Consider the following 27988-nt stretch of genomic DNA (forward strand, 5'->3'; position numbering starts at 1 on the left):
ATTTGCCTCTCAAGGCTATACAATGAAGCTGCCTCTTGCCCCCTCATGCCAGAATGATTAATTGCTGTACTACGTTGGGGTCAATTAGCTGGGGTCTGCTTGAAGCCGAAAGGTGGAGTATGTTTCTTTATTGAACACTGCATTCACACTACGAACTGTCACCTGGACCACAGTGATTTATTACCAGGGCACTGCTGCGATCATGTACCTTCAGCACCATACCTTCCCCTGGAAAAGCAGCTGTTCATTCCCCATTAAACTCACAAGGAAAGAAGTGTTCAAATCCAGATTCACCACTCCAAAAAAAAAGGAAAGAGCAGAAGACAGTATGATATATCATAGTGCATGGCTCAAGACCTCATCATTCGCTCTAAGTATCCATCCTTGTGAATTCACAAGCCTAAAAGAAAACAATAGTGATGTGCATTTATTTCATGTCATGTTTAACCTGGAATGACAATTAAGAATTGGGGTATTTTCCATGTCATCAATAAGTGTGAACTAATGCTTAAATAGTACACCTTGATGTTCAATAATGCACAAAATTATCAATAAATGCATTATCGCACAATAGTACACACTACTAGAGTAATTGGACACAAGATTGTGCAATAATACATACTATTCTGCAATAGTGTGCACTATTGATGATATTGATGATATGTACATTAATACATTCTGACAGTGACCAGTTGTGTTCAATAGCAAATACCTAGCATATCCTAATGGGCAAGTCATTTCCTTATGCTCACTACCAGAAGCAAGAGACGGCAATTTCCAAGTCTGTTTGGCTAATAAACTTAGCTACACTATTTATTTCAACCACATACTTTGGCAACAAATCCTACTGATTAATTGAGTACTGTATTTGAAAATACATTTTTTTATATTTGTTCTAGATCTGCAACCAATTAATTTCAAGGCATGTACCCTAATCATAACTTGTTGCATTCATGATTTTATAAACCTCAATCCAGGGTCGTTGGAAGGAGCAGATACAGAGATGCCAAGCTACCCAGTTCCAGGCTGGAGACTTTTTGGCCAGTCTTGGTTTTGAACTCACATGCCAAAGCAGTGTGGGATTTGCAGTGCTTGATCCTGCCCATTAAAATCAGTGCAGTAAGTACCATTGTACACCAGGATGGGGTGGTCCAGAAATCCAGGGCTGTCTCAAAATCTCCAGCCTGGAACTAGGTAACCTGAGAGGTGAAAATGAGCCCCACTATCTCTGCAGGCAAGGAGGACGACTATCCAGGTGACAGGTGCAATGCACCTCATCGAAACCGCCGAGAGGTGGGGGGGAAATTCCCTGGGCCCGGGCCTCCAGAAGGGTCCCGGTGCAGGGGTCTCTCTCTCTCTCCTGCCCTTGACAGGACCTGGGTGATCGCGTGGCGACAGGAGCATGAGAAAGAAAACTCCGATGCTGGGTCCCCCTTGCATTGCCTGCCTAGCAGCTGCTGGGCCCTCAGGCCGCACATGCTCAGTTTTGAGACTGAGCATGTGCGACCTGAGGAAAGCAGCCACAGGGGCAGGCAATGCTGGGCAGAGGAAGGCGCTGCGCTGCCTGCAGCTGGCGGGGCCAGCCAAGGTACTTCGGGCGGTTAGGCGGGTGGAAGGGAGGGGGGGCATCAGCATCAATGACGATCTGGGGGGGGGGGGGGGGGGTGGCGATGATGATTTTGCCCCAGGCCTGGCTCAGTCTCTCTGCGGCCCTGCACCTATTCGGTGGCCAGTGGGACTCCAGTGGACCAACTACATTATTAGAGGGGTTCCCATCACCTCCTCTCCGCAGCTGGCTTTGTCTTCCAACGCTTAAGAACCTGGGGAACTGGGTTGAAGTCCCACTGCAGCTCCTTGTGACTTTGAGCAAGTCATTTAACCCTGCATAGCCGATATGCAAACCACTTTGATTCTAGTTGCAGAAAGGCACTATATCAAATCCCACCCCCTTTTCCTACCTAAAACTAACTTGCCAGCTCTGTAGGAGCCTTATTCTGTTTAGCTTTACTTCACTAGCAGTGTGCATTCAATAAAATGTTTTTATTTTTTTTCAATTAATTTTCTTTTCTTTTTCTTTATTTTATAGCTTTTTTTTTTAATGATCTGCAATATACATACAAATGATAGCAGAGCACAGATATAGTGGAGAGTTGTTTACATAGCAGAGTGGAGGAGTAGCCTAGTGGTTAGTGCAGTGGACTTTGATCCTGGGGACCTGAGTTCAGTTCCCACTGCAGCTCCTTGTGACTCTGGGCAAGTCACCTAACCCCCCCCCCCCCCCCCCCCCCCCATTGCCTCTGGTACAAAATAAGTATCTGAATATATGTAAACCACTTTGAATGTAGTTGCAAAAACCTCAGAAAGGCAGTATATCAAGTCCCATTTCCCTTCCCTTTCCCTTGAAAAAGCAATGGGCAAAATGGAACCCTGTCAGGATTAGAAAGATAAGTGTGCTTCCAATTATTCTTTTATGCTCCTGCTTTCCGCATTGTGACAGTTTTATGGACACTGATTAAGAAAATTTGAAAATTATGGAGCCCTTTTACTAAGCTGCAGTAGGCCCCACACGCGTGCAATGCACACCCAAATGAGACTACCACCAGGCCAGTGTTCCCCCCTGGCAGTAATTTCAAATTTGAAACGCACCCATAATGCCTGGATGAATTATTTTTTATTTCCTCCCATGCGTGCCGTTTCCAGCAGTGATTGACAGTTGGTACGCGCCGACCGGTCACGTCAATGGGTGGCAGTAAGGGCTCAGGCCGGTTTTAGACATGTGCTGGTTTCAGTTTTACCACATGCCCTTTTCCTGTCACATTTTTAAAAAACCCTTTTTTGCAGACGTGGTAAAAACTGTCCCGGCGTGCGCTTAATACACGCACCTACACTGCCGCAGGCCACTTTTTACTGCAGCTTAGTAAAAGGGCCTCTATATGCAATAAAAATATTAAGTGATGAAAAATTGGAGGTTTTTGGCCAAAGATAAGTAGTTATCCTCTGGATACTATCTGGCTTATTTTTGAAACAGAAGGACGCCCATCTTTCGACACAAATCGGAAGATGGGCGTCCTTCTCACAGAGTCGCCCAAATCGGCATAATCGAAAGCCAATTTTGGGCGACCCCAACTGCTTTCCATCGCGGGGACAACCAAAGTTCACGGGGGCATGTTGGAGGCATAGCAAAGGTGGGATTTGGGCGTGCCTAACACATCGGCGTCCTTGACCCATAATGGAAAAAAAAGGGTGTCCCTGTCGAGCACTTGGACAACTTTACCTGGTCCTGTTTTACTTACAACCAAGGCACAAAAAGGTGCCCGAACTGACCAGATGACCACTGGAATCGGGGATGACCTCCCCTTACTCCCCCAGTGGCCACCAACCCCCTCTCACCCTCAAAAAATCATCTTTAAAAATCTTTTGTGCCAGCCTCTATGCTAGCCTCAAATGTCATACCCAGCTCCCTGACAGCAGTATGCAAGTTTCTGGAGCAGTTTTAGTGGGTGCAGTGCACTTCAGGCAGGTGGACCCAGGCCCACCCCCTCTAACTGTTAAACTTGTGGTGGTAAATGTGAGCCCTCCAAAACCCACCAGAAATCTACTATACCCACATGTAGGTGCCCCCTTCACCCCTTAGGGCTATGGTAGTGGTGTACAGTGGTGGGTAGTGGGTTTTGGGGGGCTCAGCACACAAGGTAAGGGAGCTATGTACCTGGGAGCAATTTATGAAGTCCACTGCAGGGCCCCCTAGGGTGCCCGGTTGGTGTTCTGGCATGTCAGGGGGACCAGTGCACTACGAATGCTGGCTCCTCCCATGACCAAAGGGCTTGCATTTGGTCATTTCTGAGATGGGCGTCCTTAGTTTCCATTATCGCCGAACATCAGAAATGACCAAGTCTAGGGACAACCATCTCTAAGGACGACCTAAATGTCAAGATTTGGGCGTCCCCGACTGTATTATTGAAACAAAAGATGGACGTCCATCTTGTTTTGATAATAAGGGTTTCCCCGCCCCTCTACTGGGATGTTTTGTGAGGACGTCCTCAGCAAAACTTGGGCATCCCTTTCAATTATGCCCCGCCACGTGTCAGTTCTAAAAAGCACCACAGATTTTTTTTAGGTCTTTTCCTCCATTATAAAGTAAAAGAAAGATAAAAATCACTGTCATCCAGATTGTATATAGTGTGTCTAGTGTTCCGTGCCAAAATCCAAGCGTATTCTATAACAACGCATGTAGCTTAATTGGCTTAACAAGCTAATCAGCATTGATAACAAGTCTTAATGACCAATAATGAGTTCTAATTGGCAATAATTAGAATTTACACGTACAACTTGCTAAGCATATTCTGTAATGCATTGCGCCTAAATTCTAATGCACACAGTCAAAAAGAGGAGTGGTTACGAGTGGGGAAATGGGTGTTTAAGGGGCATTCCAAAATTTACACATGCTGTTATAAATATGCCCCTGGGCACCTAAATCTACATGCCCTCATTTACGCCACATTTCCATTGGTGTAAATGGATGCACATAGTTTTAAGTGCTGTGATATCAACTAAGCATATTCTATATACTGCACCTAAATATAGGCCCCACTACAGAATACTCAGGTGGGAATTTATTCCTTGTGGAGTTTTTGGGTGCCAAATATAGAATCTGGCTGTCACAAAACACCTAGCCACCTGCCTAGGGTTATCCCGCAGCCACTTAGAGGGCCTATCCCCAGAACAGCTCAGGTCCACCTGCACCTGCTGCTCATGCTCTACACTAGCACTCTCTCCCCACCGACTGGGTCACAACCGCTTCTGGGCGAGTCTCCCGCTCCCAAATTATCCCCAGTGATTTCTAGGTTACTGGGGTCACACTCCCAGTGGTCCCATAGATCCCAGAAAGCACTCACAGACTCAACACACAAACCACCAGGATTCTTCATCAGTCCAGACAAGCAGAGCAAATAATGTTGTTTATTCTCAGAAAAATTGAACACTGAACAAAAAATGTGCAATTAACAAACAATAACAGGTAACTGAAATATGGATCTGTCTAACAGTACCTGGGAAGGTCAGGACATTTAACTATTCACAGAGCCTCAGCAAAGAGATTTGTCTCTTTCCTTCATGGCTAGGACTGAAGCAGCAGTCAGCATCTGCTGGGTAATTTATCAAACCTCCAGGCCAATCAGAGCCCAAAACAGTCACGTTTCAAATAAAAACTGGTTACATCAACAAATAAAGAAAGACAAGTCAGTCCTCTGTAACAGCTTTAAGCATAAACATGCACCATCTGCTGGCCAAACAGGAGAAATACACTTCAGAACATAATGCAGGAAAATATCCAATACCTTTTACATGCTTAAAATACACAGTTTCTTCACACTGGCCCTGTATGGTTTTTTAGTTCATATAATACAGAAGAATGTCAAAAAACAAAACATATTTCAAAACTGAGATGTAGCAATGCAGGAAATGTCATTTCAAGTGATTGTACATTCCTATTTTTCCTAAGGGAGCCATTTCTTCCCATTGGTCTATTTAGGTTTTTTCTCTCTTTTTTTTTGCACTCAGTTTTTGTGTCTGGGATATTTTCTTGCTTCTTCACTAATGCACATTTTATAAATATCAAGTTTCAGAGTGTATTTTCATCATTCGGTAAAATTAGTGGTTTTATATTTTTTGAGAAGGGAGAGCTATAAAATAAAAATCTTGATGTTGACCCCTGTAGAAGATTTGCCTGGACTGTATGGAATGTGTCTAGTGTTTACATATCCTATTCAAAAAACAGTTTGAATCTAATATACCATGTAATGGATTTCCCAAAAATGTCCACTACTTTCAAATTGAAAATAGCACAAGAATGTTTACACACAGAAGCTCAAACTTCCTAGTAGGGAAAGTACCAAAAGGCACTGGCAAGTCCACTACTCTACAACGGGAACAAAGTATTATCATAGGTTCTTAATAATACAGGATTGAAGGAAAAAAGAAACACCTGGAAAAAAACCACTTATGGAAGGTCCATTACATAGGAACAAAATGTCTTGGAAAAACCCCCTATAAAGGTTGAAAAATTAACTGAAAAGAAACTACTACTGTCTGCAGCTTTGGAAAAGACAGCTGCAAAAATATCTGCAATAATAATAATAATAATAATAATAATAATAATAGTGTTTACATATAACATATTTATATATGATTAATTACTTTTTTTTCCCTCCAAATATTTTATTAATTTTCAAAGAATACAAATAACAGGAAAACAATGATGGAAAAACATAGGAAGCAAGAAACACAACAGGTGAGAAAGGAAAAAAAAAAGAAAAAGGAAAGAAGAGAAAAAAGGAGGGAAAAGCATCCAGGTGTTTAACAAATAAGTCCTTTGTACTGGTTTAATGATTAATTACTAAGAACCCTGTTCACTAAGCCATGCTGTAGGCACGCTAGCGTTTTTAACACACACTAAAAATTAGTGCATGCTAACGCTAAAGACACCCATATATTCCTATGGGTGTCTCTAGCATTAGTGCACTCTAAAAATACCAGCGCACGTTAGTAAACAGGGCCCTAAATGACAAACTGACCTGTAGAACTGTGTATCAGTGGTGTTTTCCACTCCTAGATGTCATAGGGTATGCTCTAATGTGTTTTGTTTTTTTTTGTTTAGTAACAGCATGCAGCATTACCATTTCCTTTGTCTTTGCCAAATGACAACCCATTCCGACCATCAATTGCTCATCCTTTGGCTTCTATTTACCTCTCCTTAACTATTTGTGCATCTGATTTTGATCAACAAATGGTTCCTGGAGCAACTCTTGCATTTGGCATTTGTTTGTCTCCATTTTCTGATCTAATTTCTTTGAATAGCTTTTCTCTTTTGCAAATTCTGTTACTTCCTTCCCTATGTACACTGGTGGATCCCTAGTTAATCCTTCTACTTGTTAGAATGCTTATCCAACTTTAATAATGGAGATGTATTTGGAACATTTATATTTGTATTTCAACATCTTTTGTGTATTTGAATCTGATGATGCTGTTAAGTCAGCTTGGAGGCCTATGGTTGTAGCTCTGTTAGTATTATCTATTTCTGTGAGGCCCAATTCTCCTTTATTTCGGGGAATGTCCTGTCTTGGCATACGCTGATTCTTCTGAATAACATGGTGGGCTTGGAATTTTCTTGTTCATACATCCAGTTGTTCTGGATCTTTAGGAGGCACTCTACAATTTTAATGCTGTATGAGAATGTGAGAAATTCCAGTCGATTAATGGCTTGTATTTTATTCCAGGATTCTAATGCACTCTTCAGTATTAATTGTGGTCTCCTTTAGTATTCTTTACTGATCATTTCAGTGACTTGTGCTTGATTGTTGCTCTTTCCTCCACTCCTAGATAGTTATATACACCTTCCTGTTCAAGTTCCTTTGTTTAGCAGTTGTCAGTCAGAGAGATGTTTTCAGTTGTGCTCAGTTTTCCTCTAAGGAAGTCGCCTTAAACATTTGTTCAAACCAAAAGCCATCTTGATGTCATCTGAGAAGCTTTTCATTACCCAGAGTTGTTCTGCTAATTGTTAATCGCATGTTTGCAATGATCTTGTTAAGGGACTGGAGGGTGAGCCCTTGGCTCACCATCAGGTCCCCAACCCAGAGTCAGGGCCCTGAACGATGGCAGACGAGTCATTTGGGAGAAGTGTCGAAGGCTGAGCTGAAGACCAGTACAGGAGGGCAGACGGACTAGGCAGGGACAGAAGTCAGGTACTGAAGACAAGTGGACTTAGATGGAACTAGAGCAGGAACTGAAGACAAGCAGACCTGGCTGGGACTGGAGCAGGAACTGAAGACAAGACTCAGGGAGGCCAGGCAACACACGGCTAGACACGGCTGGCAAAAATTGTGAAGGCAACAAGGGGATGGGCTAGCTGCCTTAAATAGTAGAAGTACTGATGTCATCAGTATGTGCCGGGAGCTGCTGGACCCTAGAAAAGGCATGTGGAGATGCACGCATGCACCTAGGGACTGGCTGCCAAGATGGCTCCTCGCCATATGGGAAACCCGAATGCACACCTGAATGCTACCATGTGACATGCAGAACAGAGAGCCTGACCATGTTCTGGAGTGGCCACATGGTCTGCCCGTGCTTTCTGCTGATGGGAAAGTGGGGGGAGGGCCAAGGCATGGTGCTGGCTGTGACAGATCTTACAATGAGAGTTTGGACATGAAGAGGTTAAGTGGCTTGATGAAGGTCACACAATAAATTATACAGAAGGTGGTAGGTACTGGGGTTCTTTAGGTCTGCATCTTTATGCTAGAATTTCAGTAGGCGATACCATTAGTCCATTTGGCCTTAATGTCATGATATACTACATTAAGAGGCAAGTGGGAGAGGGAAAGCCCCCAATTAGTGATTGGAAAGTGATCCGCTGCCCAGGATTGCCGTTGCCCATATCATCTTATTTCCCTTCCTCTCACTTCGGCAGCAGCATCTCCTCACATGCTGATGGGCCCTGTGGCATCTTTCACCTCTTGTAGGGGTGGACCAAATGACCTCCAGCAACCAAAAAAGTCTTTATTGGAAAAGTACCATATATAAAGGACCTGACACAGGACCGTGTTTCAGTGGAACAGTCCAGGAGCACTACATGGAGTTTTGTTTGTTGGAGATTTGGTATGATATCCTTTGGTGCAGTACCCTTATTGCAGCTGTCTTCACAGTTTGTTTTTTATTGTTCATTCTTTGTGATATATAGCGCATGTGACCCCTAAGGTAGGCGGTCTGTTCTACTGAAATACAGTCCTGTGCCGGGTCCTTTATACATGGTGCTTTTCCAATAAAGACTTTTTTTTTTACTTATTTGGTTGCTGGAGTCATTTGGTCCACCCCTACTCCTGTTTTTTTTTTTTTTTTTGCTTTGGATTATACATAGGGCAGCGATTCCCAAACCTGGTCCTGGAGGCACCCCAGCCAGTCAGGTTTTCAGGATATCTACAATGAATATTCATGAGAGAAATTTGCATGCACTAACTCCACTGCATGCAAATCTCTCTCAAGGAAGAAACAGTGAAAGGTTTCACCAAACACACGGTTGCTTACTTTTCATATTAGTGCAAAATTCACTTCACACCAATTACAAAACCTTTGCTTTCATCCCCCCCTGAAGAAGGAAAGGCTTAAGAAATGAATAGTCTGGCTCAACAGTTCTATCTTAAGCCCATGGTAGTTATTGCTGTGGTGACCTGTGGGGGAGGAATGTCGGAGTTCTTGCCCCCACGTCTTAGAAGAACCTATACACAATAGACACTAGACATATCAATGCACGTTCGGCAGTTCCTTCATTGTTTAAGCGCTAATTGTTGCGATGATCAAGGGACTTGCTTGGGAGCATTTCGACATCTGATCCCCTGAACTGATTGCATGCACTTTGCACTCCGTGTTGTTTATCACAGTCAGACTAATTTCCTTAGTGCAGTGCCTGTTCCCTTATATGGGAAAAATCAAACACTGTGGATTTATTGAAAAACTTGGGTTCTGAAAATGAGCCATCTTATTCTGTCAGCTAAAGATACTTCTACAGGAAAACAAATAAACTATAGATTTTTTTTCTTTTTTGCTACAGTGCATTGCTTTAATATAGGAATATTTTTGGAAGCTACTGTTTACTGTGCAATAAATGGGTGGCAATTCTACAAACTTGCCCTCCTGTTTACTAAAACTTATCATGCGTTATCTGCAGCAGGACCCATTTTATTCCTATGGGCCGTGCTGCAGATAACTCAAGCTAAGCTTTAGTAAACAACCTCTTTGGATGCTAAAATGCAGTGCAGTTTGTCACAATTCTATGATAACATCTGGATGCCAGATTCTATTACAGATTACTAAAGCATCTGGCACGGGTCCATGCTCACTTATGGCAGGTCAATGGCTGGACATGCATAAAAGTGGAAAGCTACATGCACACCTTATAGTATTCTATAAGGTGTGTATCAGTGGGAGGCACGCTTATGTCCCATCCATGTTATACCCAATTATACACCCCCCTTACAGAGGTGTGCAATGCCACTCATGTGCACCCTTATAGATTAGTGAATTATAAAACCAAAGGAGCCAAAAAGTCACTAAAAAAGCATCGGCACTGTAAGTGCAATGAGATAAGGTGTAATGTTTGCTGTAAAAATGGTGAAACTAAGTATTAAGGGGCCCTTTTACTAAGCCCCGTAAGTGTCTACGCGTGTCCAACACATGCCAAAATGGAGTTACCGCCCAACTACTGCATGGCTCTTGCAGTAATTTCATTTTTGGTGCGCGTCCGATACACTCATCTGAAAAATATTTTAATTTTTGGATGTGTGTAACAGATGCACGCCAAGTGGCATTTGACTATGGTGGATCATTACCACCCAGATTCTTTACCACTAGGTCAATAGCTGGCGGTAAGATCTTAGACCCAAAATGGACGCACGGCAATTTTGATTTTGCCGCATGTCCATTTTCGGCAAAAAAGGGGCCTTTTCACAGGAACGCTGAAAAATAGATTGGCGCACACCCAAAACCCGCGCCTACACTACCACAAGCCATTTTTCAGCACGCCTTTGTAAAAGGACCCCTAAGAGCATTACAGCCTAGAATTTAAGAACTTTGGTTACCCAAACAGTACACAATGTAACTTTCCAAGGAGGTGAACAGTGTTTCTGTGTTAGAAAAGATGAAAATGCGCTTGCGTGCATAAATTTAAAGGGGCAATTTGGCACCAAAAATTATTATTTTTTTACATAATATATATTCCAAAAATATGTGAGCATCAATCACTCTACTGCGGCAATATTTATGTTTCAACAATTTTTTATTGATGACAAAACAGACAAACATCTCCTACAAGTGAAATGTGCATAAAGTCAAACATCAAAATTTGATCCCCCAAAACAGAACATTAATGTCAGTCATCAAACTTTCTCTGTTATCTCCCCCCCCCTAATATATTCAAACAATATAGTAGTAATACAGCAGTATTTCTCCCCCAATACCAACATTTAACATTCCCCTCCCCGCCCTACCCTACCCCATCCACCCCCCTGCCACCAGGGTAGGTGTTCTTTCAACCAATTATAAGAGCGTTTTGCCTTAGTATATATGTCATTCCACTATGTGGCAATTTTAGTGTTGACAGCAGCAAAGTCCAGATGAGGGGCTTTTTTTTTTCTTAGTACCCCTCAATCTCCTGTTCGGCCAACCATCATGGAGATACCATTGATTAATCAAAGAGCGATCCCTAACGCGCCCCTCAAATGAGCATATATCTCCTTGCAGTTAGCTTGTAGAATAAGATAAGGTCTCGATTCCCCCCAGAGCACTGATCCCCCCTCCCTTTGCGGCAATATTTAAAAACAAAATGGAACCAATAAAGGTGAGGTTGTGTAACTGCTACACATTACACTATGTGACTAGGTATCACAAGCATATGACAAGATAAGAAGTCATGCTGGAGAGAGTGGACTGTGAAACACGTATATGCTTAAACCACAAGAGTACTGAAGTGACCCTGTAAGTGGTCAGCCCTGGCATCAAGGATGTTATATGGAAACCAAATGAAATAGACCTGTTGCTGAAGGCTAAAGAAATGTGAGCATAAGGAGAATATAATTTAAATGAAGTATATTCCCTGTATATATGACAAACAGCGGTACCAAATTATGAGTAATATATTGTGTGAACTTATTATAAAACTGTAAATGAATGTGTCATCACAAACAATCAAGGCAGTGTACAATACCTAAAAATAAATTTTGTGTTTTGGGCAATGTAAAATCAAAAGGTTAAGTTGAATAAAACCACCCCTGAAAAAAAGGGGGGATAACGTTATGGGTTAAGACTTAGATAGTTCATGCGAATACCTCTTCAAAAAAATTCTATAGCTAACTAAGGGCCCTGTTTACTAAGCAGCGTTGTAGGCATGTTAACGTTTTTAACACACGATAACCATGTATGCGTGCTAACCATTTACGTGCCTGTAGTATCCCTATAGGCGCCTGCATGGTTAGTGCACATGCTATGTGTAGGCACGCTAAAAACACTAGCGCACCGTAGCAAACAGGGTCCTAAATGAACTATCGATGTCCTTTCCACTTCCTAACTGCAAACCGGTATTGTAATTATCAACCTAATTGTAAATTTGTAAGCCACTTTGAACCGAAACCTGTTTTTTGGATAACAGTGGGATACAACAAACAAACAAACAATAAATAAATAAATTAGTGCTTAGGGCAAGTGTACACATAAGTGGCAACTAACGTGCCATTTTCAAATGCATGTGGCACCTAACCACTCGCACGTGGTTAGAGAATGGCCCTTACTGTGACTATAGTAGGTTTGCTAGAATTAATTCACTCTTATAACTACATGTTTTATAGTACTAAGGGGACCTGTAGTAAATTACAGCTGTCATATGAGCCTATGACATGGAAAAACTGCCATCACAGATCAGATTTATTGTTAACTAGTAAAAAAGGCCCGTTTCTGACACAAATGAAACGGGCGCTAGCAAGGTTTTCCTCGGAGTGTGTATGTTTGGGAGAGTGTATGTGAGAGTGACTGTTTGAGAGTCAGAGTGAAAGTGTGATTGTGTGAGAGAGAGCGTGAGTCTGGGTGTGAGTGTGTTTGTGAGAGAGTGTGTGTGTGAGAATGAGAGTGTGTGCAAGTGTGTATGTGAGACACAGTGTGAGTGAGAGTGTCTGTGTGTGGGCGAGAGAGAGAGTGTGTGTGAGACACAGATTCTCTGTTTGAGTGAGTGTATGAGACCAAGCGAGTGTGTGAGTGACTGTGTGGCACATAGAGAGTGAATGTGATACAGTGTGAGACAGAGTGTGTGAGAGTGAGAGTCAGAAAGACATTGTATATGAGAGAGAGAGTGTGAGCCGTGCCCTCCCAATCCATGGCCATCTGTCCCCTGCCCCCTCCATTCATCCTTTTCCAGCAATTCCCCTCTGTCCCTGAGCCCTGCCCTCCCAATCCATGGCCATCCATGTTTGTCTGTCACCTGCCCCCTCCATTCATCCCTATCCAGCATTTCCCCTCTCTGCCTGAGGCCTGCTCTGCAATCCATATCCATCCATGCCCATCTGTCCCCTCCATTCATCCCTATCCAGCAATTACCCTCTCCCTGAGTCCTGCCCTTCCAATCCATGCCCATCCATGCTCATCTGTCACCTGGCCCCTCCATTTTTCCCTATCCAGCATGTCCCCTCTCTGCCTGAGGCCTGCTCTGCAATCCATATCCATCCATGCCCATCTGTCCCCTCCATTCATCCCTATCCAGCAATTCCCCTCTCCCTGAGTCCTGCCCTTCCAATCCATGCCCATCCATGCTCCTCTGTCACCTGGCCCCTCCATTTTTCCCTATCCAGCATTTCCCCTCTCTGCCTAAGGCCTGCTCTGCAATCCATATCCATCCATGCCCATCTGTCCCCTCCATTCATCCCTATCCAGCAATTCCCCTCTCCCTGAGTCCTGCCCTTCCAATCCATGCCCATCCATGCTCATCTGTCACCTGGCCCCTCCATTTTTCCCTATCCAGCAATTTCCCTCTCTCCCTGAGTCCTGCCCTCCCAATCCATGCCCATCCATGCTCCTCTGTCCCCTGCCCCCTCCATTCATCCATTTCCAGTAATTCCCCTCTCTCCCTGTGCTCTGCCCTCCTAATCCATACCCATCCATGCTCCTCTGTCCCCTGCCGCCTCCATTCATCCTTTTCCAGCAAGTCCCCTCTCGCCCTTCCATGACCCCCCCCCCTCGCATCCATGCTACGCTCTCTCCCATGTCCCAGCCTGGCCCGCCCTCATCTCCCCCCCCCCTTCGCATCCATGCCTCGCATCCATGCCCCCCCCTCGCATCCATGCCCCCCCACCCCTTCGCATCCATGCATCCTTTTTTTTTTTTATATTCTTTTTAACTTTACCTCCGTGGCGGTTCGTGCAGCGAAGCGTCAGGGAAGGAGGCGGCGCTCCCGACGTCTAGCTTTCCCTTCGCTGTGTTCCGCCTTGTTTTGAAGGTGGAACACAGCGAAGGGAAGGCTAGACGTCGGGAGCGCCGCCTCCTTCCCTGACGTTTCGCTTCCGGATTTGTTTGTTTTGTCGCGAGGGCGGGGCAGAGACGGCTGGCTGGCTTGAAGGCTTCACACCACGAATCCACGAACCCTTCAGCCTCAGCCTGGGAGTGACGTCAGATGGCTTCAAGGCTTCAGGCTTCAGGCTTCAAGGCTTCAGGCTTCAGGCTTCAAGGCTTCACAGAACGTTGTCCTCAGAACGTTGAGGGTGCGTTTTATTATATTAGATTATTTTTCCTAAACCGTCTCTATTTGCAAAGCAAGCCAGATTGGTTTACAATATACAATGTGTAATATAAAAAAAATACTATCTAGAAGAACTCCATAAAATTATAGGAAAGAAAACAAACATTCCATTCATACGAGAAACATAGATCATTCACTCAAAATAAAATCAAGCAACATAACCCAAAATATATCATAAAAGACATATTCTAACGTTCCCCTAATTGAAAGAAGTAGACTTTTAAAGCAGTGAGAAAGAGAGAGCAAGATCTTTCTAATTGAATAGGTTGAGGCAGTGAATTTCACAAAGCTGGAGAAAAAAAGCTCATGCACGTGTGGATTCCCAACGAGCCCTAGAAGGGGGTGGTAAGACCAATCTATTATCAGTAAGTGACTGAAGAGTACGAGCTGGTGTATATAGAATAGTCAAAGACGCCAAAAGGAGTATGAAGAGCCTTGTGTGTCAGAGTGAGAACCTTGAATTTAAATCTATATTCTATAGGAAGCCAATGTAAGAGCTGAACGAGAGAGTGGCCCTATCGTATTTAGAAGCTCGGCAAATAATGTGAGCTACAGTATTCTGAAGTGTCTGTAATCACTTTAGATTTGCTTTAGTTATGAAGGGTGAGAGCAAGGTAAGTATCCAATCACATTAAAACTGTTTCCCAATTTCAAGACCTCATGCAAAACTAACATACACCCCAGTGAATTTTCAGGTTTCAAGTTTATTGTTATTATAGATTATAGATTTACTATCCCACCCATCACCAAAAAGCATCTAGGCAGCTTACAGTCTAAATAGAGAGGAAAAAAGGAGGTAGAGACTCTAAAACAAAAAATAGTGTAAGAAGGGTAGAACTACAATCTTGGTAGGACAGCAAGGGGTAGTGAGAAAGGATGGGGCAGAGTCGTATTGAGTTGTTCAAGCTCACCTCAGAAGAAAAAAGGTATCTAGGAGTAGGTGTCCATAGAAGTTTCAAAGAGCCATTTTGTCGAGCAATGATGTCAGTTGTGTGACTCGCAGGACATCTCTGCATCAGCTTGGTTACAGGTGGGGGGGGGGGGGGAGAAGGGAAGGAAGGAAGGAATATTGGCAGTGGAGATAGGGGGACCAATTCAGCATTAGCACCTACAACATTTGGGGGAAGCACCCCTCGATGCATTTCAGCCAGTATTCTTCTCTTGAATATTTTCTTCCCCTTTGTGTGGGTCTGTAGCATATACAGGAAAATAGAGCAACATGAGTGAAAAGCAAGGAGTGGGGTGATAATGTTTAGTAGCACTATAGAAATTATTAGTAGTAGTAATGATATCAGTCCCATACAAAATGGTTCCCTCCACATGGGCTAGTTTGCCTATCAGAGCTGTATAAAATCATGGCAATGGACAAGGGCTTTAATTTGATTGTGCTGTTCTGGCATTATTGCTTTTCATAACCCACATGAATACAGACGGAATTAACAGCTATTCTCCTTCAAATATCTGCTTATGCAAGATGGTCTCAGAAGAGTAGTTACTTCCTCAGGAGAGAATACACCAGGATTTTGAAATGTTCTGTACGAAAGCAAGAACTTCTGGAAAAGTACTGCAGTTTTAGTGTAGAGCTGTCTTCCTGGGTTTCAATTATTGCTGCAAAGGCAATTATTATTCCTAGGAAAATTCTGCAAGAAAATAAATTCTCTGCACAATATTTAAAAACACTATCCCCCCCCCCGGATTTTATATATCGCACTGAGATTTCCTTGCAGAAATCAAAGCGTATTCCATAACAATGTGCATAACTTAATTAATTAACAAGTTAATCAGCATTGTTAATTGGATGTTAACAAACGATTATCAGCACCAATTGGTATTAATTGAGGTTTATGCGCGAAACTCACTAAGTGTATTTTGTAATGTGGAGCGCCTAAATTCTAAATCACATAATTGTAAAAGGGCTGTGGGCATGGGCGGGGTGTGGGCGTTATTACAGAATACATCCGCTCTGTGTCTAAATTAGACGGTGGGATTTACACCAAGTAAAACGTGGCCTAAATGGATACAACTAAATTTGATCGCGTAGAGAGCTGCTCGGCGTATTCTATACACCGTGCAGAACTTTATGCTAATTCTATAAAATTTAGGTGCACTTTAGAGAATACATCTAGGAGTATTTCTTTTCCACGCAGATATTTCAGGTGCCATATATAGAATCTAGCCCTATGGTGGCAATTCTATAAAGACCACCCAAATTTCAGTGCCAAAATGCAGAGTGTGAATTCTATAATGGCATCTGAGTACCCAGATTCCATTATAGAATAAGATAAGTCTGCATTTGCATGCCAAAATTTAGGCATTAACACTTTGTTTAACAGGTAAGACTGATGGAGTGGCCTAGTGGTTAGGGTGGTGGACTTTGGTCCTGGGGAACTGAGGAACTGAGTTCAATTCCCATTTCAGGCACAGGCAGCTCCTTGTGACTCTGGGCAAGTCACTTAACCCTCCATTGCCCCATGTAAGCCGCATTGAGCCTGCCATGAGTGGGAAAGCGCAGGGTACAAATCTAACAAAATAAAAAAAAATGTGAGTGAGGAAATGTTGCACTTAACATGTAACTTTTAGTATTCTATAAGTTACATCAATATGGGACCTGCCGATTCTCCACCCACTTCCATACCCCCTTGCAGATGTGTTCTATGGACTGAATTCAGTAACTGGTGCGCAAAAAGAATCTGTGCTGAATGGTATTCTATAATGGACATTCCAGGATCAGGACATTTTATAGAATAGCACATTGTGCCAGGATCTGCATCCAACTTTGGCTGCAAGAATTTACATCAACTTCTTTTAGTTACCACTGTACCGGCTGCAATTACCGATTAACCTTCCTCCCTCAAAAAAAGTGAATTGTAAGATTAACCATTTTGAGTTTTTCTTATTTTCTTTGAGATTGTTTTCCTGATCTTGGATCTCCCAGTTGTGGACGATTATATAACATATATTGGTGGGAGAAAATGTTTTCTTTTTTAATATCAATTTCTGTTTTCCCTTACATTTATGTGATAAATATGAATGTAATTAAGTAAAATGATAAAAAAAAAGAAACCTAGTGTAAATCTCGGCACGTAAGTTAAGCGGGGATCCCCGGTTTTCAGCTATACTGCGAGCATCTTTAGTGAATGCCTCTGACCCACCCCGGCTCCTCTTATGGCCATGCCCCCTTTTAAATTGCACACTATAAGATTTGCATGCAGATCTATATAGAATAGGGCAAGCAAGATGCATGTGCAAATCCAAGTTGTTGCCAATTAATGCCAATAATTGATTCTTAGCACCCAAAACATAGCACACAATTTTGTGCATAGAAATTTGCACGCCCTATATAGAATCCAGCTGTATGTGGGTTGCACACTAAGGCAGTGTTTCCCAAGTCGGCCCTGGAGTACCCCCTTGTTAGTCAGGTTTTTAGGATATCCACAATGAATATGCATGAAATAGATTTGCTTAGAATGGAGGCAGTATATGCAAATAAATTTCATGCATATTCATTGCGGATATCCTGAAAACCTGACTGGCAAGGGGTTACTCCAGGACCGACTTGGGAAACACTGCACTAAGGGACCCTTTTACTAAGGTGCAGTGAAATTTGGTCTTCGTGAGTTCTAACACCGATCTTTCCCACACACTAAGTCCAGGTTTACTGCGGCATTAAAGTTGGGCTTTTTCTTTTTTTTCTTTTTGTAGCCCATTAGTGTGCAGCACCTGCAAAACAATAACATGGAAGTACTTACCATCTTCTATTAAGGTGGTGCTACGTGCTCCCGTGTTAACCCAGTGTTATCCAATTAGTGTGCGATAATCCTAATGCACTAGCCCCAGACTCTGTATATAGTAACTAGAGTTCTGCGTGCAAATCAGCATGCATAGTCAATTTGTGCGTGGAACTTAATTGGGTAAAAAGCCAATCAGCACCAATAATTGGATGCTAACAAGCAATTATCGATACTAATTCGCACTAATTAGGATTTATGTGCATAGCTCACTAAGCATATTCTATAAAGCAATACTCGTAAATCGGACCATATGGATCTCAAAAGGGGGTGTGGCAATGGGAGGGGAATGGGAGAGGCATGGGAAGTGTTCCCTCTAAGGAGCGACCTGCTGTATGCAAAAAATTTTTTCGAGTGAGTGCCGAAAATAGCCCAACAGTTGAAAAAGAGTAGGGCTTTTTTTTTTTTTTACCTCCCCAAGCTATCTGCGAAGCTGGGGGGGGGGGGGGGGGGGAGTAGCCCAATGGCCAGTGCAGTGGGCCTTGATCCTGGCAACCTGGGCTCAATTCCCACTACATTTCCTTGTGACCCTGGGCATGTCACCCAATTCTCCATTTCCCCAGGCACAAAAGCACCTGCATATAATGTGTACATCACTGCATACATCTAGTAGCGCTATAGAAATGGTTAGCAGTAGTAGTGGAATTTGTGAATAGGATCATTTTCTTCAACAATTTTTCTGCAGTATTTCACTAATACATCATAGTTCCTAATCACAATATTTACTGTGTTTTGTCAATGTCAGTGTGATTCTTCTTAACTGCTATTTCCCCTATATAGAGTTCAACATGCTATACAAGGTTAAAACATTCAGGGGGTCTTTTACTAAAGCTTAGCTCATATTAGTTGCAGCAGGGCCCATCGGAATAAAATGGGCCCTGCTGCAGATAACTTGAGCTAAGCCTTAGTAAAAGACCCCCTCAAAAAAAAAAAACAACCCAGCAATAGTGAATCATTTACATGCAGAAAACAAAATGGCAGCAAATGAGCTCAACATTGCACCAAATCAGTATTATAAATATTATAGCAGATCAAACAAATGTGTTTTCAATTTTTTACAAAACTTTAAATAATTTAGTTCAATCCTAACCTGTAAGGGAAAGGAGTTCCATAATGGAACTACAGCAGCTGAAAATATAGTATTAACTGTTTTTGAGAAGCGCATTTTTCTAAAAGCAGAAGGACAAAAAATTAACTGAGGGGTCCTTTTACAAAAGTGCACTAAAAATAAGCATATGCTAAATGTTAGAGACATCCATATATTTCTATGGGCGTCTCTAGCATTTAGCACGTACTAATCATTAATGTGCACTAAAAATGCTAAAGACCCCCTGATTGCGCAAGCGAGAAGAAAAGTCAAACAATGTCTTGGAGACCATAATTATCAGAAGCTGAGAAGTAGAACCGTAAACTATCTCAAATAGGAAACAAATTGCTTTAAATGATATACGATCATTAACCGGGAGCCAATGTAATTTCGTAATATATCCCGAAACTCTGGAAAGGTTATGTAGTCTTAAAATGAATCTGACTGCAGAATTTTGAATGAGTTGAAGTTTCCTCAAATATTTAGAAGGTAATCCTGGATTTAAAATGTTATAATAGTCCGGTTGCAGGAATATCATCATCTGGACCAAAAGCCCGAATGCTTCTTGGTTAAAAAAAACAACTGAATAGTGCAGGAACGCCCCCCTGACACTTCCCCTCCCAAAAAAACCAGAATTTTTTTAGTGCATGGATTAGTGTTTGCTAAATTGGCACTTACCGCAGGACATGGTGCATGTTAGCACCTAAAGCAGCTTAGTAAAAGGGCCTCATCATGATCAAATGTTGCAAGTGGATTTACTCTCCCATAATAAAATCACAATGCTCTTTCTGTGTTGTGATCCATTCTGCTGTTCATTGTATTCCTTGGCCTTTTTCCCATAGCTTCCTTCTCTGGAGCACCTCACAAGGATTATTTCCATAAGTGCACAACCCAGTAGAATCACAGGTCATTACTGAATTTTGGAGCTGATGGGTGTTATGTTTCATGTGATTGCTCCATTTCTTGTCAGGTTGAGCTCATTTTTGAGTTGTATGCCTTTTATGATTTCTGGAAAAAACATGAATAAATATTGAGTTATCAAAATGATTATCAGCAAAAAGTGTTGATGTTGGATATTTCAGTGAGGTATATTTGCGGAAAGGGCCTCAAGCCTTACATAGGGGCCCTTTTACTAAGGCACGGTAGGTTTAACACACACTAAAAGGTCACTGCTGCGGGATGTGCTGAGTAGTTTCCCACTCAGCGTATGCTAATCCCCCTGCTGGAAAATGTTTTTTATTTTCCAGTGCAGGAGGCATGCCCATGGGCAGAAAGTAGGCACGCCTGCGCTAATCAGGTAGTGTGGGCGCATTACTGCACACTACCCGATTAGCGTAGGAGTAGCACTGAAGTCCTTACCACCTTCTAAATAGGTGGCGGTAAGGGCTTCCGTGGTAATGGCCACGTATTAATGGGGAAATTAGTGCACGGCCATTACAAAAAAATATGGGAGGTTTTTTTTACTAAAGATTAACTTGAGTTATTTGCAGCAGGGCCCATAGGAATAAAATGGGCCCTGCTGCAGATAACTCGAGCTAATCTTTAGTAAAAGACCCCCATGGTGAGATGGCCATTTTATCACTGCGCTAAGACCCCCTTTTACAAAGCCACACTAGCAGCTGCCACGTGGCAATGCTGATACAGTCCATTCAAAGTGAATGGGATGTGTCAACATTACTGCACTGGCAACCTTTAGCGCGGCTTTGTAAAAGGGGGACTAAAAGTGATCACAGCATGCCGAAAACCCATGTACTAACATCAGCACCGTCCACTTTTTAGTGCAGCTTGGTAAAAGGACCCCATAAAATAGTAGAAAAATCTCCTAATATTAGTGTCTTTCACACAAAGATTTAAATAAACCAAATATTCATCTATTCAAAAGTAATTCCTATGCCTTTGGTGGACATTCTAGTTTTCGAGTGTTTGTTAAGCTTACACAGTAAATCTCTAATCCTGGTCATAGGGACATAAGGAAAAAAAACTCTTTTTTTTATATTTCATTCAAACATGAAGGTGGTCAGAAAAAGGAGAAGAGAGGAGAATCTGATGTTATTGTATAATTTAAAATTGCACAGCCTAGAGCCCACAAAATCGAGCATGTAATTACACACATAGTAGAGGTAACAGCGGCGCTGATAATTATCCTTTACACAAGAGGTTCTCACTGATATCCCAGAGTCGAAAAGTGGGAACTACAATATCTTTAATGTCATCCTTAGAGACTCTCCTGCGTGGAGGAGAAGCCTGGGAAGGCAGACAGGTTCCAAAGCAATATATTCATTGCTCCAGAATGTCAGGGGCTTCAGCACAGCAGAAATCAATAGTTTCAAGTACAATTTTTTTTAAAGGTACAATATTTGATATGACCCCCAGCCTGAAAAAAAAGTACAGGAAATCTAAGGGTTAGCTGAGCAGTAGAAAAAGCAACATTTTGAACAGAAGCCTTGTCAATCTGTAATGTAATGAGTTCTAGTCCACAGCAAGACAAGCATTAAATTAAAAAAAAAAAAATAGTGTTAAACACAGCAGGACATACAGCTTAGGAAAAGTTATACAAAGCATCTCTGTATCAGCCATGCAAAGGTATATCCCAGTCCTTCCTGTATTCTATGTACACTGCTGATATGAGAAAAGGATTCTTAAGTGGGCACCTCTGTGTGGACATCCTAATGCCATGGGGTGAGAGCCTGTTCTATGATGCCATCTGGGCATCTAAAATCCAGGTGCTCACAATTACACCAACTATAGACTGCAAGTGCCCAAATGTGGCAAAAGTACACATTATTTACTGTAAAATGTGTGTGTAAGTGGCAGCCCTGCACATACTCCACCCTTTGCTTTTAGATGTCATGCTACTTAGACACAACCCTTACAAAATAGCACTTAGGGGAAACATTGACATTTACATGCATATCATAAGAACATAAGAATATAAGGAGTAGCCATACTGGCTCAGACCAATGGCTCATCTAGCCCAGTATCCTGTTTTCCAAACAGTGACCAAGCCAGGTCACAAGTACCTGGCAGAAACCCAAATTGTGGCAATACTCCATACTAGAAATCCCAGGGTAAGCAGTTGCTTCCCATGTCTGTCTCAATAGCAGACTATGGACTTTTCCTCCAGGAATTTGTCCAAACCTTTTTTAAACCCAGATATGCTAACCGCTGTTACCACCTCCTCTGGCAAAGAGTTCCAGAGCTTAACTATTTGTTGAGTGAAAAAATATTTCCTCCTATTTGTTTTAAAAGTATTTCCATGTAACTTGAGGAAGTGTCCCCTAGTCTTTGTTCTTTTGGAGCTTTTGTCGGTGTCAGTATTCTCTACATTTGCACAGAAATGTAAATGCCCCATCACAGAATTGCTTCCATGATGCGTTTGATTTACCTATCCAGTGCAGGCACAGAGGAATAATGTGGGGAATCAAAAAAACAGAAAGAAATCTACTGAAGTTCCTAGAAGTTCATCATTATTATAGGTAACAAATTGATCTGGCATACTAGTGTAACCTAACCTGGAATTTCATGTTTTGCCCAACATTCCGGGGGCAATAATTGAAAGCGCCCATGTTGGTGCACACTCTGCAGGTCCTTTTACCCTGCGGAGTTTGCAGCAATAATCAAAGCAATTACCATCAGAGACTGCACCTGCTTTCTCTGTGGGTAATTGTTTTGATTGGAAACAATACACCTAGCATTAAATAATCAAACCTTCACATTTTCTTCCTTTCTCTGCCTTTAATATCAGCACCAGGGCCCATGGATAAAATTATCAAGACAGGTTGGGTAAAATGTACTTTTACCAAAAGAAAGGGCCTTGATTATTGCCATTCTCCATATTCTTGTGCATTTTTATTAGGAATTTATTAGGAATTTCTACCTCTATTAAGCTCCATTGCGTTGATCCTTCTTGACACATCTGAAAAAGGGGTCTATGTGGGTTGAGAAGCTCCTGTACAATGCCACTTAGATAATTTTTTATTTTGAGCTAATGAAGTGTAACACGATCTTCATGGAATGCTTTCTCTCCTTCCCTTTCCCTTTCCTCCCCCCTCCTTTTTTTTCTCTGCTTCTTTTTGACCCCACTTCTCTTTCCATGCATCCTAAGACACAGTTAAACATTTACGAGAGTTGTCACAAGGTACAGTAAACCCTCCACATCATTACTACATATTCTTAAAGGATGCATCAGATTATTCAGCCAGCTTCTTTTGCATGGATTTTATTTTTTAAGCTATTTCAACATGATGGCTCTTTCTACGCCAAAAGGTTAACCTGTGCAAGTCAGATTAAAGCAGCACAGAATGAACTGAATGGAGGAATAAATTCTAGAGCCATTTTAAAATCTCATTACAGGCTGGATTGTCAGAACAGGCTACCTTTTCTTTCCAGATTTGGGAATGCCTTTTAATCTAAGATTTAAAGTGCTCCTGGCCATTTTCAACTGAGAAGGAAAGAAGGATTCTGAAAAGATCAGAGAATGTGTTGCCTCTTACTCTAATAATGCAGCCCTCTGATAAATGTTCATCTAGCAAAGATGTCTGGGTGAATAAAAAATGTGTTTAGATCGTGCATTGGAACACCAAGGTTCAAATCAGAAAGGTGCAGAGAAGGGTGACAAAAATGATAAAGAGGACGAGGAAAGGCTAAAGTGGCTAGGGCTCTTCAGCTTGGAGAAGAGATGGCTGTGGGGAGATATGATAGAGGTCTATAAAACACTGAGTGGAGTGGAATTGGTAGACGTGAATCTTTATTGAACTCATTCCAAAAATACAAGGACTAGGGGGCATGCAATGAAGCTACTAAGTTGTAAATGTAAAACAAACAAGAGAAAATATTTCTTTACTCAATGTGTAATTAAACTCTGTTATTCGTTGCCAGAGAATGTGGTAAAAGCAGTTAGCTTAGCAGGGTTTAAAAAAAGGTTTGAATAGTTTCCTAAAAGAAGCCATTATTAAGATGGACTTGGTTAAATCCTCTGCTTGTTTCTAGGATAAGCAGCATAAAATCTGTTTTACTGTTCTGGAATCCTGCCGAGCACTTATTACCTGGATTGGATACTGTTGGAAATAGAATACTGGGCTTGAAGGACCTTCTGTCTGCCCCAGTTTGGCAATGTTTATGTTCTTATGATCTTACTGTACTTCTTCCACTGGTACTTGTATATTTGGCCAAACCAATTTGTGTACCTTTTGTTAAAATGGTTAGGCACATTAAATGCACCAATTAGTGTGAACTGTTAGTGCACAACTACAGTGACCCATACCACCATTGCTTAACATTTAATGGACACTAAAGGATGTGTCTACTAAAGAGCATTAAGCCCTAATGGGGGAGATTCTATATATGACACCTAAAAATATCAGCGCTGAAATCAGTGCTGACTAAGCGTATTCTATAATCGGTGCCTAGATTTAGGCACCGATTATAGAATAAGCTTAGTTGATATTTCAGTGCCTAAATCTACGCGGATCCATTTATACCAATCAAAACATGGTGTAAATCCCAGCACGTGGATTTAGGCACACTGGGCCATATTTTATAACTAGGCACGTAAGTTTCAGAATGTCCACGAAATGCCCATTTCCCCGCCCATAACCACACCCCTTTTTGCCTGTGCACGTTAGAAGTTTGGTGCACGTTATTACAGAATACGAATAGTGAGTTGTGTGCCTAAATTCTAATTAGTGCCAATTAGTGCTCATTATTCCTTGTTAAATGCTGTTATCAGTGCTCAATAGCTTGTTAAGCTTGTTAAATTACGTGCATTGTTATAGAATCCGTGCCGATTTTGGTACTGATCTCTAGGTACACTGTACAGAATCCAGGGGAATGCGTTTACAGTGCAAGAAAACACTTACCACAAAACGTGTTAAAGTGTTTTTTGGAAACATTTCTGTACATGCTAAGTGTGAGTTATTTATATATAGATATATATATATATTAGGTCACAGCCCTATTTCCTGGGTGTGCTGGAAATGGTTTAGGACCTTATTCTATAAAGGTTATGTTCCTAAATTTACACTCCTAAATTTATGAGCACAATTTATGCTCCTAAATTTACACTCATAAATGTATGCTCCTAAATGTATGTTAAATCTATGAGCATAATAGGCCCTAAATTAGGAGTATAAATGTAGGTGCATAGATTATGCTCATAAGGATTGTGAAAAAATACAAGAGGACCTTACGAGACTGGGAGACTGGGCGTCTAAATGGCAGATGACGTTTAATGTGAGCAAGTGCAAAGTGATGCATGTGGGAAAGAGGAACCCGAATTATAGCTACGTCATGCAAGGTTCAATGTTAGAAGTCACCGATCAAGAAAGGGATCTAGGTGTCGTCATCGATGATACGTTGAAACCTTCTGCTCAGTGTGCTGCTGTGGCTAAGAAAGCAAATAGAATGTTAGGTATTATTAGGAAAGGAATGGAAAACAAAAATGAGGATGTTATAATGCCTCTGTATCACTCCATGGTGCGACCGCACCTCAAATATTGTGTTCAATTCTGGTCCCCGCATCTCAAAAAGGATATAGTCAAATTAGAAAAGGTGCAGAGAAGGGCGACTAAAATGATAAAGGGAATGGGACGACTTCCCTATGAGGAAAGGTTAAAGTGGCTGGGGCTCTTCAGCTTGGAGAAAAGACGGCTGAGGGGAGATATGATAGAGGTCTATAAAATAATGAGTGGAGTGGAACAGGTGGGCGTGAAGCATCTGTTTATGCTTTCCAAAAATACTAGGACTAGGTGGCATGTGATGAAGCTGCAAAGTAGTAAATTTAAAACAAATCAGAGAAAAAGTTTCTTCACTCAACGTGTAATTCAACTCTGGAATTTGTTGCCAGAAAATGTGGTAAAGGCGTTTAGCTTAGCAGAGTTTTAAAAAGTTTTGGACGGCTTCCTAAAGGAAAAGTCCATAGACCGTTATTAAATTGGACTTGGGGAAAATATTTCTGGAATAAGCAGCATAAAATATTTTGTGCTTTTTTGGGGATATTGCCAGGTATTTGTGACCTGGATTGGCCACTGTTGGAAACAGGATGCTGGGCTTGATGGACTTTTGGTCTGTCCCAGTATGGAAATATTTATGTACTTATGTACCTTTATAGAATAAAGCCTTCAGCGCATGGTAAAGTCCTGCATTTGCATGCGCTAGCCTATTTCCCAGTGCCCTTTAGTAGACTACGTTGCACATTAAGGTGCCCTTTTACAAAGTGATGGTAAGCTCAATGTGGGCTTACCATACACTATCCTGGACTACCGCCGGCCCAACCTTGAAGTTGACGATTGGAAGCTGAAGTCAAGTGTTTCTCTCATTCATGCGGTGTGACAGTATTTGGCAAGTTAGAGAAAAGTTTGTGACTGAATTAAATAAGCAAAATTGAACTGAAAATATTTTGGAAGTTTTTTATCTGAGGATTAGTCTTAGTCAGAAGGAGCCGTGGCTTTTGAAAAATCAAGTGGGTTATGCCCAGCCAATAACAATTACCTTTGGCTGCTGAGGCTTTTTTCCTCTTCTTTTTAAACCAATAAAAAAGTTCCTTAAATATAAAAAAAGTTCTTGACAAAAAGTGTTTCCTGTTTGAAGAACAGTTTCTGTTGTCACTTGATTAAATTGTTAATTGGATGTGTACGGTTTCCCGATTTTTAGTCTCACTAAACTTTGTGGAACAGTTCATTGTTGTTTGGGCAATTCGTGCAGTAAGTGAATCACTTGCCACACGGCCATTTTGGGGGGAAGCACTTACCGCCACCCATTGAGGTGGTGGAAAGGGCTCCCGCACTAACCTGGTCGTAACTGGGCAGCATGCAGCGCTGCCCGATTACTGCTAGATAAGCACCAGTGCTACAAAAATAGAAAATATTTTTGTAGTGTGAGAAATGGCGCATGCTGGGGGGTGGGAACTACCACCGGGCTCCTGTGGTAACCTGACGGTAGTTCCAACTTGCTGAATGCCAACCCTTTAGTAAAAGGGCCCCCAAATATGGAATTTCCCCCATGCGACTTGAGCGCTCACATTTTAGAATACCGCTCTGCGCACACATATCACTTACCCACACTAATGTGACTTTCATTCTCATATGCGCTAGTATTTTGTAATCACACTTACATTTAGGTGCTAAGATTACAGAATTTGTTTTTTCCTTCTCTGTGGTTACTGTATAGGAAGTTGCTGGGTATATGCAAAGTAGTTGCCACAGGAGTTTTACAGTTACTGTATGTTCATTTTTGCAATAACTGCAATTTTTTATTGCACGTAAGTAAAAGGGTCTTTTCACCTTCTGTTGTCTCAGGTACCCGATTAGAGGATGATGCAGTATGCTTATGTTAGAGCCTAGTACTAACATTTAGCGCATGCTTCCTAATGCAAGCCAAATGGAAAAATATAGCTACCATGTGACTACAAAATTATGAAATAAGGCCTGAGCAAAAAATTTGCATTAACATGGGAGAACACACCAGACATATGTACATACAGGTCTGCACTAGTGTCAAGTGGATGTCTTGTGGAAGATCTCCAGTTGACAGTAGCACAAATCTGACATTCATCAATGAACTTCACTTCAACTCCTCGATCCACACCACCCTAGACACTCCCGACACCCACAATTCTTCGAACTCCCTAACCCTTATAGCATCCATAGTCGCCTATAGCCCTTGGACTCCTAACACCTCACACGCCATCTCAAATAATTTCCCTGATGGTCTTTGCATCTCCTCTCCCTCCAAATATAATGGGCCTCAAGCAAACCCCTCTGACCCCCCACCCTTATCCCAAAAAATGTTCCT

General features: G+C 41.9%; 1 long non-coding RNA gene across 1 annotated transcript; it reads right to left on the reverse strand.

Annotated features, from left to right (window-relative positions):
* Positions 1-5258: 5258 nt before the first annotated feature.
* On the reverse strand, positions 5259-27817 carry LOC115468095. Its single transcript, XR_003941822.1, has 3 exons — positions 27807-27817; positions 18811-18820; positions 5259-5370 (listed from the first exon to the last, which is right to left on the reverse strand). It is a non-coding gene; the product is annotated as an uncharacterized LOC115468095 (long non-coding RNA).
* Between the last annotated feature and the right edge of the window lie 171 nt (positions 27818-27988).

The sequence above is a fragment of the Microcaecilia unicolor genome, chromosome 4 (genome assembly GCF_901765095.1).
Source record: "Microcaecilia unicolor chromosome 4, aMicUni1.1, whole genome shotgun sequence".
Lineage (NCBI taxonomy): Eukaryota > Metazoa > Chordata > Amphibia > Gymnophiona > Siphonopidae > Microcaecilia > Microcaecilia unicolor.